Source organism: Prinia subflava, chromosome Z (genome assembly GCF_021018805.1).
Source record: "Prinia subflava isolate CZ2003 ecotype Zambia chromosome Z, Cam_Psub_1.2, whole genome shotgun sequence".
In the NCBI taxonomy this organism is placed as follows: Eukaryota; Metazoa; Chordata; class Aves; order Passeriformes; family Cisticolidae; genus Prinia; species Prinia subflava.
Genome location: NC_086283.1, coordinates 91,621,405 through 91,643,357, shown reverse-complemented (window position 1 = coordinate 91,643,357; position 21,953 = coordinate 91,621,405). Strand labels below are relative to the sequence as shown.

Sequence of the window (21,953 nt, the reverse complement as noted above, 5' to 3'; positions counted from 1 at the left end):
TGCTGCACTATTCTGCTGTGCACATGCCTGTAGTAACATATGTACACCATCTGAACATACCAAAATTCCTTCATTTTCACTTTTCACACATGTTGTACAAACAAAAGGATATTCCAAAGCCTCTGTGGATGTGGTTGCCTGGGTCATGCAGTCCTGAGCCACCCCTGTTTTCTGTCAGTGATGGATACACACAGGTGAGCAGTGTGCTGGCACACCTGCAGCCTCAGACACATGAGTGCCATCAGGCCTGCTCTTGGGGCAGAAGGCTCTGCTTTGCACTGGGGTCAGGAGATCAGGAGGAGACCCCAGTCCCAAAGCCAGCAATCATGCATATTCGATGTAGCCACCTCATGAAGGCGTGGGAGATGAAAGAAAGACACTTTCAGGGATGAACTCACATGTTGCTCTTAGACTGGCAAAGGTTTTCTGTCTGAATTAGTCTCTGGAGATTTATAAACCAGTGGAAATACGTAAGTGAAATGAATGAGCAAACTCCCACTCAATTCAATGAGTTTTGGATTTTTATTCTTTAACATTTATAAAAGAAATTTCTTGAGCCATATATAGCTCAAGTGTCAGCCATGATGGAGACAGAGAGAAAGCAAAAATGATCAGTATCTATTATAGTTGCTTTAAGGTTTGTAAAAGTGTTTTTTTGTGCTCCACGGCTCTGGCTTTCACCAGACTTTTTATGAAAGAAAATAATTAAAACCAAGAATCCTTGACTTTATGATGTACTTTGTTTTCTAAAATGTTTTCCGAAATCTTTCTCACACCAAGTTCCTGCAGACATCTGCAAAACAAGAAAAGATGCTCTTCAATCTAGAGAACAGCAAAGAGCTTCTCCCAGGGAGTAATCTGCTACACTCTGAAAAGTTCCAGATGCACAGAGGCAGCACTGGAGTAAGACAAATGCACAAAATCCATAGCAGGTTATCCTCAGAGAAGTTGTCAGTAGTTACCACTCAGATACAAGCCTCAGGTAAGGCATAACTGGTAATGATATCACTGGCCCTAAGTGTGCTTTTGTGCTCAAAATGGTTACGTTCAGATGTGGTTTTTGGAACAACTTCTGCAGATTTCCTCATGAGAAGAGAATTTTTTTTAATTAATCAAAAATTAGTATCTGAGTTGTCAGAAAATCTTCAGGTGTTGACATAGGAGAAAATAGAGGAAAAAGCCCAATAATACTGAGCTCAGAGTTAGTGCAGAAAAATCAAAATACTTTTGAGTATTTTTTATAGGAATATAGAAAATAAATCAATATTTCTGAGTATATCTAGACTAGTTCTTTTAACATGTACCATTTAAAATGCTAAATAAATGAGAAAGTAACATTCTTCATTTCATTCTACCTATTAATGTATTCTGAAATGAAAATGAGTATTCAAATGGAGCAGTTAAGCAAAATATGTTTACTTTCTGATTTCCCACTTGTCCAATTTTCCAGAATGACAATTTTGGAATACCTCACATCTGCAAATGAATAAACAAGGTAATGTGTTTCTTCCAGAAATTCCTGCATATAAAAGTGGTATTTTTTGGTAATAGAACTTCTACAAAATTATTTCTCAGTGTTTTAGCCTGAAAGCAAAAACAAAGCAGCCCAGGATAATATCAGAATATCAGAAACCAAATTTTGTCCCAATGGTAGATTGCAACAGAAAGTGCTTAAAAACTGCCATTTCACAGCACATCAGAAATTTGCTGAAAATAGAGATGGACTTTATCACTTGGAGAAAAAAAACTACCTAGACATAACCACTCTGTCTTTTAAAGGTTTTCTTGCTTGTGCTGCTGAAACACTTAAAGGACTTAAGCTTTCCAGAACCGTGCAATTTCTTCTGTAAATAGTGCATTTTGCTTCTGGATAGAAACATACCCTTTTGAATTCACATTTTTAAAAATTACTCAAAACACAAACACATGGACAAGAATAAATCTGACAGGTTCAATCAACAGCCACATCACTTTTTGAAAGTAATGCATGGCCACACTATTGTATAAATTTTCTTCAAAGCTTCAAATAAACCCATATTACTAAAACCTATTCCTTAAAAGCATATTGAAAAATATAGAGAGATTACTGAAATGTAAAAATTTTTAATCAGATAGCCTTAAACTGTGATAAAAGAACCTATATTTCTTGTTCTGATCATTTGCATTTTCATTTAAAATATAGTATTGCCTTCCATTAAGACGTGTGCAAAGAAGTGATCTAATTTTCGTGTTAGAAAACATTTATTTCTGAAAAGAATTCATGGCTCAGTGTAGAAACTTCTGCGTTGCAAAGAAATTTAGGTGTCATATTTGGAAGAAACATAAGGTTTATTAGAAGGAGTGAGATATTGTGATAGTTTTGGGTAATCTGAGAACATGATATTCAGAAAATACTTCTGTAGTTACACAGGTTAGTATACATGGCACTTGTGTCTTGTGAAGTTACATAAACATCATAAACATGCAATGACTGAAAAACAAAAGTCATATTCAAGTAAATAAAAAAGATATCTATACAGAAAGAAAAAAAGTTTAAAAAATTTCCTCGGGGAGGGTTAGAAAGACCTGATTTTAAAAATTCAAGGCCTTTGGAATTATTCTTTTCACAGAGCAGAACCAGCAGGCATTAAAAAACAAACTAAAGAAAATGAGTGGGGTTTTTGGCTCTTAATGACACTGAGCAGAAGAGAGGCAGGAATGCATAATTGCAGTACAACAAAAATGTCTACCTCACATGAGGTCTTTGGAGAGGTCAAATCAACAATTTAACTGCTTCCTTGTCTGAAAAGACTGGGAAGCTACAGGTGGTTAAAACACCTGCTAATAGTATAGGTTAGAGAAGTGATTTCACCAGAGGTACAATTAAGCAGTCCCCAGCATGCATCTCCTTCAGGTGACATGCTAATTCATTTTCCCCAAGCTGGCCCTCCAGCAGAGGCTTGCTCCTGCTGCTCATTGCCTGCAGCCTTTAGGCACCAGCACCAGCTGAACACCCTAGGGTAGGTGGTGGCACTGCTCTCCTCACCTGCTTAGAAGCTCATCTGAGAACCCTAACACTTAGCTTAGATTGGCATCCAGGAGAAAGGAAGGTGCTTAATAATGTTCTGCAATCTCCAGTTCTGTATGAAATAACTTTAACCTTTAGCCCTAACACTGTGCTCGTACTTGGTGCCAGACCAGGGATCACACTAGACAGGGTGTCATACCCAAAACTCTCCCAGAGCTCGTAATTCACTGCTACATTCACTCAGTCAGGAGCTCCAGAAGCAGCCAGGGCCCCAGCTGTGGTAAACACCAGACCCAAGAAAAAATTCTGAAAAGCACGTTTGGAGACTGATAATGTGTAGCTGCCCGTTGACATCTCAGATGTTAAAATGACAGTGCTCCTGTGCCAGACACCTTGTGTACTAAAACCACTGCACTGCCCTAAGTTTTATTTTACTTGCATGTCCATCAGGAGTGGGCCTGCCAGAAAACATGGCCATGTTTTGCAGGATTAGATCTCGTACAATATGACCTCTTCTAGCACTTCCACTGCTCCTTCGAGCTGTACATATGCTTTTGAAATTACTTGGTTACCTAAGTGCATTCGCCAGTTCTAAGAAAAACAATGTCTATTTTACGTGCAGCCTGCTGAAGCAATTTTTCCAGCTCAGTCTCTCTCCCCAAGACAAAGGCCACCTTCCTGGCTGCCTGCCCACCTGCCTGGGTGGGCAGGGCTTCCCGCTCTGCTGTGTGAACTGGTGGCAGAGCTGGCACCCCGTGCAGCTTCTGGGCCAAGATGAATGGGGTTGATAGGCTACAGTAAACATCCCTTTTCCTATTATTATCACGAGCTGCATCACAGAGCACAAGCTCAGCTGCAGATTTCAAAATAACTTGAAGTAAATGTTTTCTGTCACTACTATGAGCACATAAGAGAGGAAAATTTCAAGCAATATGAAGTGTGCTGCTAACCTAATAAACCCAACAGGCCACGATACTGGCACCTGCCTTATGCAATTGCACCACAGTAGTTATGAAATTTCTGAGACTTCCACAAAAAATAGCATGAAAGGAATGGGAAGAAAGAACTCCAGGTGTGTGAGAGTCTCCTTTGCCTTCTTGCTAGTGGTGTTTGTTTCAGAAGAAATACATCTCAGTCAGGTCTACACACATTAAATCCACGCAAGCTTCTTCAGTAAGTACTCAAAGTACTTACTGAAGCATTTTAGCAAGAGCTGATACTTTCAAGGTCTTTTGTCAGCCGTGCTCTTGGCATCACTCCTGTTTCCTGTTAATGAGACTTTCTTTCTGAGACTTTCTATCTTTCTACAGAACTTCTGCCATGATTCAAGGGGTTAATATTCATCTTTCCCAAGGACTAGCTGTAGACTGTCAGAATAATCTGATTTGCAATTTAAAGTTTACACCAGCTGTATACCTTTGTTGTTTTTCTGCTGATGACTGAGTCTCTCCCAAAGCCAGCACTCATTCCCAAAGCAGACAAATGTTGCCCTCTGTAATAAACAGCCTCGTAGAGGTGACAAAGCTCTCCTGTCACACAATGATTACCTCCAGCTCCCACAAAAACCAGTGTTAAGCAAATTGATGCTTGTTTGTCCCTTGCAGACTCTCTTGAAAGACAATTTGAGCATCGGGGTCTTTATATAGCACTCAAGGACTCAAGGAGAAGTGATAGCAGGGCAGTGCTAGACCATGCGTCTCAGTTCTCATCATTGGAGGCAGCTGCTTATTAATTGAAAGGCACAGACTTTCTGGATTTTCTGTGTTTAAACACCCTGTTTAAAACAGCCTCAAGAGAAGTTTTAGTTCCTGCCAAGAGAAGGCAAAATATACTTGACAAGGAGCCCACCAAATTATTTCCTCATGCTACTATATGTCTTTTAAGCAAGATTTCTTTTGAAATCCAGTTTGAGGGTAACCAATGTTAACAAGTTATATGGAAACATGTATAGTCATTCCCTCAGAAAACATTGTAGAGGTCAAGAGACCACTATCCTTTTAAGCAAAACATGGCAAAAAATTTGGACTTCAACCAAAACAATTTGATTTCTTACATTTGCTATCACTCACAATTTAGATTGTAGACACTTTTGAGACTAAACCATATAACCTTCTAGAATTTTACAAAACAAGAAAAGTATTTTTAGAGGGTTTGTACCAGTTGCTTTTTCACTTAGGTACAAGCCTCACACATCTGGCCAAAGGATGTCATCGTCCTCCAGATGTTTAAAATTTCTTGAAAGAGCCTTTCCCGAAAATCAGTGCTGTGCTTTCGAACATGTTGTCATAATTTTGCTTGTTGCCAAAGGCAAAAAAAAAAAAAAATTCCAATTCACCTCTTTCTAAGAGTGATTAGATCTTTATCTAATAAGCTTATTAGCACATTAAGAAAATAATTATCAATCAATACTGATTGATAAACCATGAAAGATTTTTAAATATAAACAATATAGACAGTTGCCCTACTAGAAGACAGTATGATGAGCTTATGAAGTCAAAGTCTCTGTTCCAACATCTCACTGAAATCATGCCTTTTCTGCACTGAAACACATATTTGACTGTCAGCAGGGAGACATTACCAGAAAGCACAGTTAAACAAATGACATGCATAAAATACCAATACAAAAACTCTCTTCACCCTTATCCTCTGTTCAGCATAATGCAGGTAGTTAACACTGTACTACAGCAGTTAAAAATGGAGTTTGGGGGGGTTGTTTCCCAGAACAGTGCTACACATTATCAGAAAAAGCTATATGAAACAGAAGTCTGTGCAAAACAGCCCAAATAATCATTTTGCAAGAAGGTCTACCCAGAGCAAGAGGTGTATATATTGTCCTGAAATACAGAGAACAAAAGCAATGAGTTTAGGTGTAGTTTGCTGATTTAACTACATTTTAAACTCCTAGGAGAATAAATATATAATGATTTCAAGCAAGCAGAAATCACAGTTGCAAGGATAGGAGTGAGAGTTAAATTACTGTAGAACTGAAGCACTAACAACTTTATAGAGTTCTTTTAATATATTTTAGGTACTTTTGGCTTCCTAGCTACTTTCACTCAAGAGAATTAAGGATCGTAAAAGATAACTGCTGTTTTGTTTCATTATCACACATTTAAAGGTAGAGCTAGTGTTGTTGAGAATGTCACAAAAGTAATTTCAATCACAGGAAGTGTTGGTGTTGATAATAGGGCGGATGAGATTCACGCCAAAATAAAGGCACGAAGCTGTTCTGACTCTTCAAGTGTGTACCCAAGAAACCAAGAGCTTAAACTCAAGGGATAAATCACTTGCAAAAACCTGAACCAGAAATCTTACTGAGCCATAACAGCTCTTGCAGGTTTGGCTGGTTTTATTCGTCAGAGGAAGCAGTGACTTTGGCCCTGAAGTCAAACAAGAAGGCCAGCAAAACAATCCAAGAAGTCCAGGCTTCCCCTGCTCTGACCTCTGGCTGCTGGAAGCCAGCCTCCCCCTGTTATTGCTGTGATTTTTATGAACAGGGAATCTTATTTCCAGATTCTTCAGTTTACAGGAATTTAACATGTTTGCACTTAAACTCATCAGTGTAAGATGGCTGGATGTATCCAGGCTGTTTTTTTCAGGAGGAAGCTTTCTTTCAAGTTCTCCAAAAGCACATTATGGAAATGGTAGATATACTCTAGGTTATATCATTCCTGCCATCTCCGTGCAATTGCTTCAAGGCATAAAAATTCCTTCCTCTTCAGATTCTCACAACACACCTGCTTGGATAAACCTCAATTTCTCTGAGAAAAAAAATGTTCACAGAAACATTTTCCTTTGACCTGGGACTCCACCTTTTCCCCGAGGCCAACTGGCAAGGCCGTGTCCTCCTCAGCTGTTGAAGCAACGCCCAGTAATCATAACTACATAACAACTGGTTATTTGGGCTGATGGAGGTCTCTAGTGGAAAATCAGCAGAAACACAAGTTCATCTCCAAAATTCAAGATAAGATCAGTTTAACAGGAAAAAAGAAAAAACACTTCCTCCTCGCCCATGAAGGCAGACAGCAGAAACCTTTTGGTAAACAATTAGCTCTGCAAATAAAAAAGAACTTGGAGAATCATCTTCCTGGGCAGGGTGAAGCCTTTGTGGAAATCAGAGCAGAGATGTGATTGGGAAGAAGAAACACCCATTGTCATCTTACTCTTGGCTAGAACTGGTCAAAGAAATATTTCTTTAAAAAAAAGCCAAGAATTCCTGGATTTCTTCTAAATGTTATAACTTCTGACCAATAACTCTACACTGCCAACTTCAGCTGATATAACATAATCTCCATCATTGAAAAAGATAATATTATATTTTTAAAAAAGGTGAATTACATTATGTGGATGATAAATATTATGCAACTATATAAATCATTGTGAGCTTGCTAGCAATTTTCTTAATGGCCAAATTGCTTAGGAGCAACATATATACATAAGCATATTCACGATTGACAAACTCCTCAACAGAGTGTGGCTAAGCATAGCAGACCTGCTTGGGAATCGCTCTGTCAGCAGGTGCAGGTGGATGTTGTACCTCCAGGTCCAGGTTGACATCACAGCAGCACAGGGAGTCAGTCAGCTGCCTCATTCTGAGCTGGCCTCCAGGAGGAAAAAAAACCCCAAGCCACACATGTCTCTGGCCTTGACTCTCTTTTTGGAAAATCACGTTATTTACCAAAACTTCATGACTGACAAGAAAGAATTACCTTGCAATTTACAGCTATACACTATATACACTCACCTGGGAAATAAGTGCTCACTGAAGATAATTCTACTGGCACAGCATACCTCATCCCAACACAGGCAGGAATTTAAATAGCACAAAGAGTGGTGTTCAGAGTATCCAGCAGGTCTAGAGAAGTCTTCAACCAAAATCAGTACAACCTATCACCCTAGGGGATGCACAGAAGTATGTGACACTTTCTACAGGGACCACAGCATGTTCCATCTCCTATTAGATCAAGTATCATATTCCAAGCATCTTGACACTGAAAATCAAATCACCTTTTAGTTAACCAAATATTCACTCTGGGCCAATATTACTTTTTTAGAACAGTATTACTGTTTTAGCACTGAAATCCACATTAATCTGTTTTAATAAAAAAGAGTATACATGCACATGGTTGCACCAATATAATGAAAGTGTTTCATTAAAATAGTCTGAGGAAGGTAAGAAATATTTCCCTGTAACACCTCTAGCCAATTACACACAGAAGAATGGAGGCTGGGATACTTCTGTTCTTGACTTCTCGTTCTCTAGTGCATAGTATGATTCTTACGCAAGTCAAAGCAACCCAGCACTGGGCATTTCATTCATGCTATGTCACAGGAATTAGTGGAATCATATAGTGCAGCAATGGTGAACAAGAGAGAGGTTTTCACTCTGATAAAACAAATTTTTCTTAAAGTGCTCTCCTTGTGCCTTTCTACAGGCTTTTGCCTGTAGATTGTGGATTAAGGTATTGGTTTCCTTGCTTCCTATGATCCCAAATTCCACATGAGCATGATAACTTATATAGAGTCAGGCAAATAATTCACAATGAGCAACTTCTCTCCCTAAATATCTTCCAGGAGGATATACTTTTCTCTTTCTTGTTCAAACACAGAGCTAAAATATTTCTAATTGTATTATGCAATCTTTCAATCAGTAACTGGAACCTGAGAGTTGTGTACTGTTGGTACATGGCCACTGGTCTCTTAAATCATGTTTTTAGGTTACATTTCCCAGTCAGAGAGGTAAGCAAAAAAAAAAAAAAAACCACACCAGGTAGGAGGTGTGTTTATTTGTTTAACAAATACAGAAAGCACAACAATATATGTGGGATTTGTGTGAAAGCACACAACATTCCTCTCTCCATCCAGTGACCCTTGCACAGCCCAGCTCCCCAGTTTCCCCCAGCCCTTCCCAGCTGGCTGTCACCCCCAAATGTTCTCAGTGGGCATTGCCTCCCATTGCCCCAGTCACCTGCACCCCAGGGAGGAGGAGGCTCAGCTGCATCTCCCTGCCAGGAGCTCCTACAACCAGTCATGAGTTAGGCCCTCCTGGACTTAGAATTACTTCCTACTGCTTCAATGAAGAATTATGCAATCCACCCAGGTGTCCTCACATCTCTTAAAAGGTAATGTGAAGGAGGTGAGAACACAGTTCAGAAAAATTTATTATAATTCTTTCTAGATTTTGTAGCAGTGCTTTTCCAACATTCCCATTACTTCAAATGAAAAATCATTGTAAAAATATCGACTCTAAAAAAAATTAGCCTCTGTAGCTACCTGTGCATTTACAATAAAACTCACAAAATAATATTTTGCTCCAGGATTCCCTTCGGAACAGAAACTTGGTTTTAATTTCCTTGAGTCATAAGGAGCTTCAGTTGTACAGATGTTCTGTGGGCCTTCTATGAAGAGATAAAATGTTATTTTATCTGTCCTCATATCACCTTACAGACTTCATTCAAAATATAATGAAGTGTTACTGAACTACAACAAAATCACTGTTTTGCAAAATGCAAGACTTACAGCTATTACAAGAGTTGATGAAATCTGGTTTGCACTGTTCTGTTTTATTGCAAGTACAGATTAGTACAATGCCCCACTTTCAGTCTGCTGAACTGAAACACCTCTTATTTAGCAGCAGAAAGGTGTCAATACCCTTCAAAAGAGAAAAAAATAAATAGCGAAAGTAGCATTTGCTATTTGCAAGTACCTGTTTAAGAAGCAATTACTTTTGCAGATATTAAGGGGACCACAGTTAGGACTTGCTTTTAGATACCCACTTAAAAAAAAGACATCAAAAATTATTATTTCTTTTCTCAAAGTATTTTTTCCTCCTAAATTGAAATAGCTAGTTACCACTTACAGAGCAGAAGGAACCATATCTTTGCTAATCTCTGTTTCTCAAAGATAAAATATAAGAAAACATGAAAATTCAGTGTTCATCCAAGGTTTAAAAAATAAAAGTGCTGAAATGTGATTGCCCTCAGTCACAGGACACATTTGAAGCAACCCATTGACCTTAACTCAACCACAGGCCTGCACTGATTTTCCTTCCCCAGTGCTGGAATTTTTGCAGGGAACTGGTTTTAAGAAAAGGCAGTTAAAAAGATTTTTTGGGCCATCACTCATGCTGCCAGATCCTGGTGTACTGGTGGGAGATGTGACTGCCTCCTGCAGCTCACAACCACCTGCCCTGGGCTCCTCCTTCCAGTCTTCCCCTGGCTGAGGGGTTTGCATCCGGGCAGATGGGTCTGGCAAAACAAAACAGTTTGCAAAGGCTGCTGCTCCTAATGTCCAGTTTTCCTGGACACTGTGGGAGGCAGCAGGTCACTGTGCTGTGGGGCAGAAGAGCAGTGGTGAGCCACTGGCAGCAGTGACCCTTCTGTGGGCAGGGCACCCACCCGTGGCCCCAGACCACGTGTGGACACTGCCTCAGAGGCCTCACTGCTGCTCGGACACTCTCAGTGCACAAAATCCACTTCACCCTGTTGTTAGGCAGATTTTGCCCCAGCTGCTAAATCCCTGACTCTGAAGACATAAGCACTGCTTTGCATACTTGTGGAGATGAAGGAAGGGTTGCAAGGAAATCTATCCTGTTGCAAGAGCTTGGGGAGCAATCAACCAGGCAGACCCAGGTGCATGGCAGAGTATCTTCAGAAGAGCTGAATATCTGCCCTAGACCGATTTTAGCTATGCTGATAAATATCAGGAGAAAATGTGGGTGCAGGAGTTAAGAAACAAAGGTATGTGTTTTGAAGCATATGTTGCAATTTTGAGCTTCATGCAGCAGGAAGAGGGTGAAACATCTGATAGTAGCAAATGCCCTGAGGACAAAGACACTATACATTAATATTATGGGAACTGTTCAAGACAGCATTCAATGTGTGCTAAAAGCTGGCCAACTGGCATACTATTTCCTTTCATTAATCTGACTTAATGAGGTGCTCTGTTGAAAAAAATAGTTAAACAGAATATGAAAAAACAACTGTGGGACATGTATTTCAGTGCCAGATGCTGGATGGTGGTGGCAGGAGGCATGGCAGGGACACAGGCTTGGGGACCAGGGGTCAGCATGGTGAGGGCCCGTCTGCTCCCAAGGGACAGTCTGGACAGCACAAACTGGTTTGTGCACTCTGCAGAGGAACCCAGCTCCAGGCCAAACTGGCTTGGGAAACAGGTCAGCGCATTTCCACTCCAGTCAGATGACTTTCATTCCCGACAGTAGTGCCAGCATTTTGTGGCCCCTGTCCCTGAGGTTACTGTGGGACTACACTTCACGGTGCCACAGCTCACAAACTCCGTATGCCTGCTCCAGCTGGGTCTCCAACTTCCATGCAGGCAATGGTACCACATGCATGTCTGATTAAATAGTCCACAAGCTCTTCAGAAACGTGGGATTTGCTATCCTATACATCCTATGGAAATCATTAACACAACAGACAATGTATTAAACTTCTTTTCCTATCTTCTCAGCCTTTTTTTGCTCTTTAAAATCTTACCTGTAGAAAAGTGCAAAAGGCTTCTTTGTACAATATCTCTGTATGTTTTAATGAGTGAAGACTCACTTTGTGCAAGGTCAGGTTCTTTTGCCAGGTTCCCAGGGAGGCAGGCACGGTGGTGTCATCATCACTGTGAAACTGGAGGCAAAGATGTCAGGCAGAGCTTGTCAGGACATCTTCTGAGGTTTTACTGGGAAGCCTTCAGGGTGAAGAAAATTGGAAGTGACCTTTATACAGAATTACTACAAACACAAGTAGGCTTAGACGGATAAAAAAAAAGGTTCAGGGAAAGGTTTCTGTTAGGTTTTACTCATATTTCAAGCCAAGTAAAGCAACTTCATTTTCCTAAGAAAGTGCTGCCATATGGAGCAGGATGAAAATGTAATTTAGTCAGCAAGAATTATTGGATGTTATAGCAGAAAACATTCGTAGGAGTTTGCAATATTATATAGGGTTTTGATTTGCTTCAAATATGATTGGTTCCTGTTATAGTCTACTGTTACAAATTAATAGTTCACTATAAGAAAATAAAGGAAGGGTGGGCCTAAAGAGCAGGAAAGACTCAATGAGCACTAATGAGCTTCAGGACTGTCTCACCAGGAAAGCTGTAGAAACTTCTTCCCTTGAACTTTTAAATACTTTCTAGCAGTATCCCAGAGGAAATCTCCTTATCCACGCCTTGCAATAATTTAAAGAATGTTTATTTTTCTGGGGAGAAAAACCCAGGGGCATAAAAGAAAAGTTGTCTATGTTGCTAGTAAAAATTAGGATTAAATTTGAATTTAATGACTTTATTTGACCTTATTTTATTCATGTCATGACTTGTGTGAAAAAAAATGAAAAGGTATATAGACATATTCTAAGACCACATTCAGTTTTTGCTTTCTTTCCCTTCTTTATGTACAAGCAATGAATAAAATGAAAGCAATAAAATAAGTGCAATAGATTAAAATTGGAAGCCTGAGTGGTGTTTTATTTATATTTTTGAAAAGCACTCTGTGGAGCACATTTTGATTTTTTTTTGTATCATAGGTATAGCAACAGTGAAGCAGAGGATAATATTCACTTGAAGTTTGCACTGTCCTTTTCATAATAAGGTAAGTACCACTGCAGTATTCCTTAGATTGATTACTTTCAAGGGAAAATGTGAGGCAGATCCTACAGTGCTATGCAGGCCAGTGCAAATCACACCTTGCCTAAAAGATTTTTGCAAGAGCACTGCTGTATATCTCTGCATAATTTTCTGCGTGGCTGTTCTCACCATCCAGTGCCTCTGCAGAAAAGGAACGCTGCCTTCTGCTCATCATAGCTGACTCTGGGACCTTCTGCAGGTCTCCCACTCCCCCTGGTGCATCCAAGGACACTGCTCCTCTGCTGCTGCCCCTCGAGGTGCTCGTCCTCCTGAGCACCGACACTGGTGGCCACCCAGTGCAAGATGCCCTCTGCCACACCATCCTTAGCTGGTTCTCTTCTTAAATGGCAGCACAGGCCTGGTCCTGCTGTGAGAGGAAAAGGGTCAGCTGTTTGTGCAACAGGGAAGGAGAGGGCATGCTCCCTCCGGACAGCAGCAGGGGCAGGGAAGCAGCAAGAGATGCATTCTGTAGGGCCTAGAGAGAGGGGGCACAGGTGCCATTAGGGGAGGAGAAAGTTTCCCCTCACTATGCTCACCACAAAGTGAGGGGGTGAACCTTGGTCTGGCTAGTAAATTATTCCAGTCTCAGTGGATTAAGTACAAAAGTCCAAAATTAATGAGTTTGTGTAATTCCTTACATATCCCATGTTGTGTCTGGGTTCAAAGAGCCCCCTGATGACTCTTGTGCCTCAAGCTGCAGGCAGCCATGTCTCTGATTTTTCAGGTTCAAGAGGAGTTTTGCTTTACCAATCAGATTTTTTGACATAATCATGTTCCTGCATGGGATCCAGACCCAACAGCATGAAAAAAATACCTCACCTGCCAGTCTGAAGAAAACATCTCACAGCAACTGGAGAAGAACCAATCCCAACAGGCAGACTTTAACAGGAGGCTGAATGGCATGCTCATGGTTAGTACATTTTTAATGCACTCTCCCCTCCTTCTCTTTGTAAACTGTTTGTTTTTAAATACAAGGATGTTAAGCATTTGAATGATGAACCTACCTATTGGCAGTTGGAGTTGTTCCAGTGCAGTATTTCTGTCGTATTTGGTCTGAGTGTGGCATAAAGCCAGCTCTACAACACTGCAAAAAGGCAGCTGAGGGCTGAACAGGAGGTCTCAGTACCACCTAAAATACAGTTCCACAGTACCCATGATCAGAGAGGAGTGTTAAATTTGATGAGAGAACACAGTAGGGAGGATTGTTGCTTGTGTAATGCTTAAAATCATCTTATATTAGTTCAATAGCCTTTTTTTCTTTTCCTTTCTATACCAGTTCATTTAACAAAACTCCATATGTGTTCAATTAATAGTATTCATTTTCTTTCTGTTTAGATAAACAGGATCCTTTTGACCAGAATTAAGACAACTGTGTGTTACAGGGTGTGAATCCAAACCTAGACACATTTAACCAAATGTGTTTCATGCTACCATGTACTCACACACTACTGTGCTTCTGCGTGGTCATTTTCCTCCTTTCTTCCCTCCATTATATACCAACATCAAAAACTACTCAAAAAATAATGTTCAATAACCAATAAAATAATAATTTTTTAACGTGGAAAATGTCAGGTTTAACAAGGTCTTAAACGATTTGACTTATAAACTGTTCCTCAAGAGACTGGAGATTTATTTCTTATCTCAGACATTGAAATAAACTCTCACATTTTCTTGAGTTTATAGTTTTCCAATCTGGCAATTTGATCCAGACTAACTAAAAGAAAGTCCACTTATAAAATTCCTTATGCAATATTACCAGGTCAATAAATGCTCCAAAAAGACCACTGTCATAGGAAACACTGCAGAATCTCCTTTCTACCTTGCCTTAAATTTGGACAGGATAAGTAAAATAGTCAAATGACTGAAAGTTACCTTCCAGGTATTTGGAAATGGAAGGTGATGCATCTCAGAACTTTCTTACAATCAAAGACAAACACCCACTCAGTGGATTAAAGGCAAGTGAGATGGAGGCAGAAAGATACCTGCAACAGGTATTGCTAAGTTGTTCTCTGATGACAGGTTTAAAATGCAAAATGCAGACGGGTAACTAATTCTAGAGCCCAAGTGACAGAGCAGAGTTTTAGAAATGAGTAGACAAATGTGCTCTACACCAAAAAAAATTATGCCATGATATCACAGAGTAATCCATATCAAGGTTTGTGTGAATAAATAAAGTATACATCTGTATGGTGTCTCTGTTATTCAGGCTTACAACAAAAGTCATGAAAGTTCTACCATGAAATAAATTGTTGAAATCTATTGTATTCTGGTGCTATAGAAAGGGGAAGGTGAGGGTTCAAGATCCATAACAAGCTGATGTGAATGCAAGACTTCAATTTTGTTCCCATGCCTCCAAGGAGACCAAAATGGAGGGGTCTCAGAGGAGAGGGGTACCCTTTACACCCAACAAGGTGAAAGGCAGTTAAATGGAAAGGGAACAAAAGCTAACAGATACAGAGTATACTTGCATATTTATATGTTTTTATTATTAGATTAAGGATGTATTTCTGATAAGGAAAAAAGAATTCTTGCAACAAAACATTTTCATATATACAGGCCAGCTTCTACCAAACCACGAACAAATATATCACCTCTACCAATGTTGCTAGAAGTTGCCAACAGACCAAACTTGACTTTGTGTGCTCACTGCCTGGCAGGTACCAACAACTAATTTCCTTAGCTTATTCCTTGAAGTCTCTTCTAGGGATGTGCAGGTACAGAAATGTACCCCTACAGTTTTACCATTCTTGCAAGCATAACTGCAGGGGAAAAACAGAAAGCCTTGGTATGATCAGAGCACTGGTCAAAGGCAACGGGCACAAAACAAATCATACTTATCTCTGTTCAAATTACCTGTTTCGTTGTGTCTGTGCTGTACAGCCTCCATGCTGACTCATGCCATTACCTCATGGGAAACTCTTCTAAAAAGTGATGACCAGTCTTTCTGTGGTGTAAATACATGGTGTCATTAGCTGCATCTTACTTTGCCACTGCTGTTTTCCTTATGAGATAGCTAGAACTAAATTTTTGCTATTTGCTATTTTTGCTGAGCTATACTGAAATAGCCACCAGTACAGAGAAGGTGTCAAAGAAATTTTATTTTTTATACTGTGTGATTATGAGAATGAAGAGAAACTGGAAAAATATTTTACATTGTCTTTCTTTGTAACTCTTCTGTTGACATGCTGGGTGCTTATTTTCAGTTTCTAAAAACTAATATTTCTCAGGTTTCCACTATTTAGGGACAGTTAAACAAACAGAAAAGTCCCTTGTGGACTTCTTGGGGTTACAGTTTTTCTTTGCTTGGCTTTCATCTAAATTCCTGCTCTTTCTCTTTCCCCTGCAGAGTAATCCTTTCTCTCTCTTTGTGAGATCCTTCTAGCTTTACTTCCAGCAAAGGACAGCAGGAACCACCTTTTCCCCCCACTCCCCAATTAAGGTAAACTTCATTTTCAGCCTTCCCTGTGATACTGACACAGCCAGAGGAAACTGAGGCTGCAGCTTTGCAGCACTGTGAACACTGGGTTTCAGTGCTCAGTTTTACCTTCCACAGAAGTATGCTACTTGCACCATGAGATCTGTTAGCTGTTCATGACAGAGCATGCTACAGTAAACAGGCTCTGCTTTCATCATGCAGGCTTCCCAGCACTTTTTCAGCTGGGAAACAACTGTGAGAACAATGGAGGATATGTCTCTGACAATAGGTGCAATATCATTTACATTTCTGACAAGCTCTCAGCATTGCTTTATTTCAGCCGAGTTCCTGCCTCCATTATGTGACTGCAATGTGCCTGCCGAGAGATGAAATGCTGGCTCCTTGACAATAGCCAAAGAGGGATACACCCAGTATTGGTTGAACACAAGGTGACTTTCCCAGCTTATAGAGGCCTGGGAAAAGACATGAATAATGCTGGTGTAAACCACAACATCCAGAAGGTATTGAGCTTTTCCTCACACATATGAAACAAAAATAAATAATGGCCAGGTGGCTACTGCTGGTGCACATAATTACACATAAACTTTTAGACCAAGTCTTTGAATGTTGCTGGAGAAGCTTCCTCAGGGTGCTTGGGATTTGTCTGTACAGGAGCAATCCCTTTGCACTTCTCAGGCAGTGGTTTACAGAACACACTCTGCTTTACTGCTGTCCAGATTCCTATTGCCATGTGCTGGGAACTCATGCATTTGCAAGACAAGACAATGCCATATCTGCTGTCTAGGGAATTAGAATAGGTGCAGAGAACATTTAGAGCAAGTGTGGTGCTGGGCAATAACTGTGGGAGTACTCTGTTGAAGAACCATTCACCAAACACTTCTGTCAGGACAATGGGATTGCTCATCTCTCCTTTCACAGCCCTGCTGTGCACATTCCTAACAGATTTCAATGGAGGATCATGAGTAACCAAGCACAGGAAAAACTCTAAGCAGATCTCACAACTCCAGTACCTCAGCACAACTGCTCTGTCACTTATCTTTGTGAATTTACATTGTCTTTTCAAGATCTGCATGCCTATTTTTTTGGGCTGGACATATATATTCCTTGCCATCTACAAGAGCGCATTACACTGTAAAACTCAGTTTACAGCAGCCCATCCTCCCCACCTCAGGTTTTGTGTCAAGACTGATGTCTCTGTATAGCAAAACCATACCAGAGCTAGTTATTGTATTTGGCATAACCTGTCTCTTGACCTGGGCTCCCAGGATGATCTCTGACCTCAAAACAGGTTCTACACCACTACAGACTATCTGTAAACTATGCTCAGGCACAGCTGAATTGTGGCTTGTGTCAGATTTGGCAGCCCTGTTTCCCAGTGTGTTGAATTATTAATTTTCAATTTTTTTTTTCTTGAAAAAAGAATTGCAGAATTTACCAGGCTGCTATCTCAAAACCCTTCAAAACAGAAAAATAAATAACAGTATGTTCTTCATGAGAACAAATGCACCAAATATTTCATGTTCTCAGAGAGCTCTTCCTACGACTCCAGAAGATAGTGTACTACTCATTAAGGAAAAGTTGCAATAATATTACAACCTCCAAAACAGGGACAAGATTTACAAGAAGGCAAAAGCAGTTATTTTGTTGACTGATACTTTCTGCTGGCCAAAGTATAAAGCTATTTTTTCCCTTTGTAGACCACGCTGGTGTTACGCTGTCATTTCCATAACCACTACCTTTAAGTGACACAGTGAGCCTTCTGTACCTCTTGCTGCTTCCCCATTAGAATTTAGATCACTGTTGTATGCCCCCTGCAGAGACTCTGCCTCAAATCTCACACTGTTTCTCTAAGTACTGTGGCAGCTTGGGCCAGAATTTGAGAACTGATGGCTCATTGCAAACTGCAGGAAGACACTCAGTTCAAAGATAGGTGTATATATAGGGATATATTTCCTCTATGTAGTTCTGCCAAGTGCAGTGCTCACCTGAGAAAATCATGGAGTTCAGTGCAAGTGGATATTTAGAAGATGAGGACAGAAGCCAGCAGTCCAGACTCCTCTCTGCAGATGAGAGTCCTGTGTTTGTACAGCATTTTGGTGAGATAATTTTATGATCATGAGGAAGAGTAGAAATCTGATCTAGACATTCCATTCATAAGTTAAAAAAAAAAAAAAAACCTAAACTGACAACACTGATGCCTTGGAAGTCCTTCAAAATCATTCCTCTGTGAAACCTAAAGTGTGACACTGGATTTTGTTTCTGGGATCTAAAGCATATTTTTGGTACACATGTTTGAGGAATTCCCCACCTCCAAGAAAAGGAGACCAGTTAGGTCTGCCTGCACATTGTATACTCCTTAAGATTGGACAAGACCTTTAAGATCATCAAGGCCAACCATTAATATAGCATCACCGTTTTAATCTTGAAACCATTTCCTCAAGTGCCATGTCCACAAGCTTTCTGAACACTTCCAAGCATGGTGACTCCACCACTTCACCAGGCAGTCTGTTCCAATGCTTGACAACCCTTCGCATGAAGAATTCCTTCCTAATGTCCAATCTGAACCTCCCTTGGTACAACTTGAGGCCATTTCCTCTTGTCCTGTCACTTGTTACATGGGAGAAGAAATTGACCCCTACGTGACCACAGCATCCTTTCAGGCAGTTGTGGAGAGTGGTAAGGTCTCCCCTGAGCCTCCTTTTCTCCAGGATGAACACCCCCAGCTCCCTCAGCTGCTGCTCCCAGCCCTGGTGCTGCAGACCCTTCCCCACTGCCCTGCCCTTCTCTGGACTCACTGCAGCCCCTCAGGGTCTGTCCTGCACTGAGGGCCCAGCCCTGCACACAGCACTCGAGCTGTGGCCTCACCAGTGCCCAGCACAGAGGCACAGTCAGGGTCCTGCAGATGATCAGAGACCCAATGGAAAGAGAAGTGACAGAGCAGTTCTCCATCCATAGACCCATGAAAAAGGGTGGCTGGCAGAGGGTGAGCAAGACACTGGTTCAGCCACAGCCTCTTCAAATCTGAGGACTGTGAAATGGATAGATTTGGGGAATTCATTTTGCATGTCATCCTGAATTATGTTGCCCTTTTTGTCTGCTTAATATTATCTGTTAAGACAACTAATTTATGTTTACGAGTGAGGAAAATTAGGCCACGAGGCATAAAAAAGTTTTATTCTTCTGAATTGTTCAACAATGGCCTAAGACAATGATTTATTACAGATCACTAAAAATTTTGACCCAAACTTGTGATTGTCTAAGATGTATATGTAGCATGGGTAGAAGCGTTTTAGATCCAAAAGAGATAATTCCTTTTCTCTCAGTTTTACTCATAATTTTGAGAACTTTGTAAACTCTGAACAATATATTTGCAGATCTGATTTTTTTCATAATCTCACTACCTTATTCCAACTGAAAATGTTGTTAAAGGACAAAAAATCCCTACTTTTCATATGAAGGAACTCAGTGCATTACTTCATAGCTTCTGTAACTTGGACGTTCACTAAAAGGGCAGTCTTTTGAAATGTTTGAGGGGACCTTCAAAAATTCCCAAAAACCTTCTAGACTCGAATGTTGAGTGACTTTGCTCTGACCTAATGCTTTCTTGTCTACCTAGCATTGCCTAAGGAACAGAATTACAAAACATAGCATAGAGTTGCAGCCAATACTTACTTGGCTTTAAAAGCAGTCCTGACATTACCACAATGTATGGGAGACATCTCCAGTCATCTGGTTTCGTTTCTGCTTCTTTCTCAGTGATGACTTTGCTTAGTCTCTTGCTATCAGAGAAAAGGTGGAGCAAAGCCTCCAAGTGGAAATTTATTACTCTGCCTCTAATTTAGGTGATCTCCTGTTCAGATAAAAAGCTTGCTCTTCCAGAAAAAGTTTTAGTAAGATGTTTCTGACATGGCTGAAAACAAGAAATGATAATGTGTAGGATATCACCAAGAAAAGGTTGATTCTAAGTGTTTTTCTTATTGCTGCATAATTGCATGTTATTTCTGTCTCCAATAATAAAATTTGTTAATCGTACATCTGAGTCACTGTGCTTTGCAACTCCTACATGTTAAAAATGTAATACTATCATTTATAGTCATTTATTTTATGAACAGCATGCTGCACAGAAGCCCTTGAGTATTTTCAGGGGTTTTGCTTGCAAAGCCACATTCTTTTGATTACCTGCATTCCCCTCACTTGGTATTGCTCATCAGAGCTGGGCTGTTTATAGTTTCTGATTAGTAGAACTTGACTCAGGACAATTGCATTCTTAGAAAATGAAGATAAATTCTTTCTTCATAGCAGAGAGATTCATCTGCACAAATGCCATTGATGTGATGTAATTTTTCATTAATAAGCAAATTAAAGTCAACCCACATACATTCCAAGTGCTAGTAATCTGAACATGATAAACTCTGAAGAGAAGAACTCAATGCATGCTAAAGTGAAAATATATGATGCAGAAAATCCTTTCTCTTGTCTGACAAGAAGCTAGTTAAAACTAACCACCTTTGTTCATGGCATGTACCTTTTACCTTCAATACAGGCTATACTGAATAATAATAAACAAATGCTGAGCACAGAATTGCAATGCAGATTTAAAAAAAAAAAGTAAAGAGTATTTTGATCTCAGCGCAGCAAGCAGGAATAAATCAGTACACAACTTCTTCTGAACAACATGAGCTCACAGTGCTCAGAGAGGTCCCAGGCAAAGACTGAAGTCAAGCTCTTTGCACTGCATGTTGTTGACTTGCAGAGAGGCCCACAAGCCTGGGGAGGATCTTGCACTGCTCAGACTTACAGCCCATAAATGCATTTTCTGCAGAGTAAGTGGGCCTGGTGCTAGTGATGCTGGTGAGATCAGTGAAAGGGTAACAGCTCTCAAGACAGAAGAGGAAACACTGCCAGCAGGTGTGGAAAATCTACAGAGGGCACATGTTCCTGCAGGACTAAGAGGAACCCAGCTCTGCAGTCACCTCACTCTCTGGAGCTGTCAAAGGGCATCTGAAATCACAAAAGAAACTGCAAGCCTGGGCACAAGGTGATGTGTATTTTAGGACAGGCTGTCAGAGAGACATGAAATCCTTGCTAGAGATTACTTCTGTCACTGATGCAAATACCTTTGTGAATAATTTTTTTCATTTCTAAAAAGTCCCTGTGCAAAACTAGAGCCATAAACTCCATCCTATTTTCTATTTCCTGTCCTATTGCTATTTACAGCCCATAAACCCATGGGTGTTCTACCTGCCCATCCATGATGCTGGATGCACCACGAACTATCTGAACATGGCAGATCTTTTTAGTACCTGTGTGGTCCATCCCTGTAGCCACACCAGATTCTCTGACAGACTAGAATTGGCAAAGCAGGGTTTGTCATAGCAACTCTACTATAACCATATCAGCTGGGAGAGGAAAGAAGGAGATCATGAGAGATTAAATCCATGGGCAGATGGAACATATGACAAAGTAAACAAAGAAGAAGTATGGTGAGGGAGGTAAGAAATGTCACAGAATAAGTAAGAGCTGCACTGTAACAGCTCTGGGGAAATGAATAAGTGAGAAAATTATTAGAGATAAGGAAACAGCTAGGGGAATTCATAGATATGCCTTGGGAGATGAAAAATTTTGTCAGATCCTGTAAGAGAAGAGCCTGGGAAGGTAGTAATGCCAACTCTGTTGAGGGAGGATGAGAAACAGACAGGCCAAGATAAGCAGCAAGAAGATGAATACCAGGAATAACCAAAAGACAATGCCAGGCTTGAGTAACAAGCCAAGTAAGCCAACAGAAGTACCAAGAACCTGAGAAATAACCTTCAGGAGACAATTAACATGAAAGCCATCTCATGAGAGCCAGGAGCTGTGGTTTTGGAGATCAAGACATAAAAG

At 40.3% G+C, this 21,953-nt stretch overlaps 1 long non-coding RNA gene across 5 annotated transcripts; it reads right to left on the bottom strand.

Annotated features, from left to right (window-relative positions):
• Positions 1–515: 515 nt before the first annotated feature.
• Positions 516–18,809, bottom strand: LOC134564653 (uncharacterized). Of its 5 annotated transcripts, XR_010083603.1 has the most exons (7): positions 18,056–18,809; positions 15,488–15,578; positions 13,639–13,763; positions 13,454–13,526; positions 12,764–13,001; positions 11,569–11,701; positions 516–793 (listed from the first exon to the last, which is right to left on the bottom strand). It is a non-coding gene; the product is annotated as an uncharacterized LOC134564653 (long non-coding RNA). The 5 variants fall into 5 exon arrangements; XR_010083601.1 differs by adding an exon at positions 7,752–7,902 and having other exon boundaries at positions 12,764–13,763; XR_010083602.1 differs by having other exon boundaries at positions 13,454–13,763.
• Positions 18,810–21,953: the final 3,144 nt, after the last annotated feature.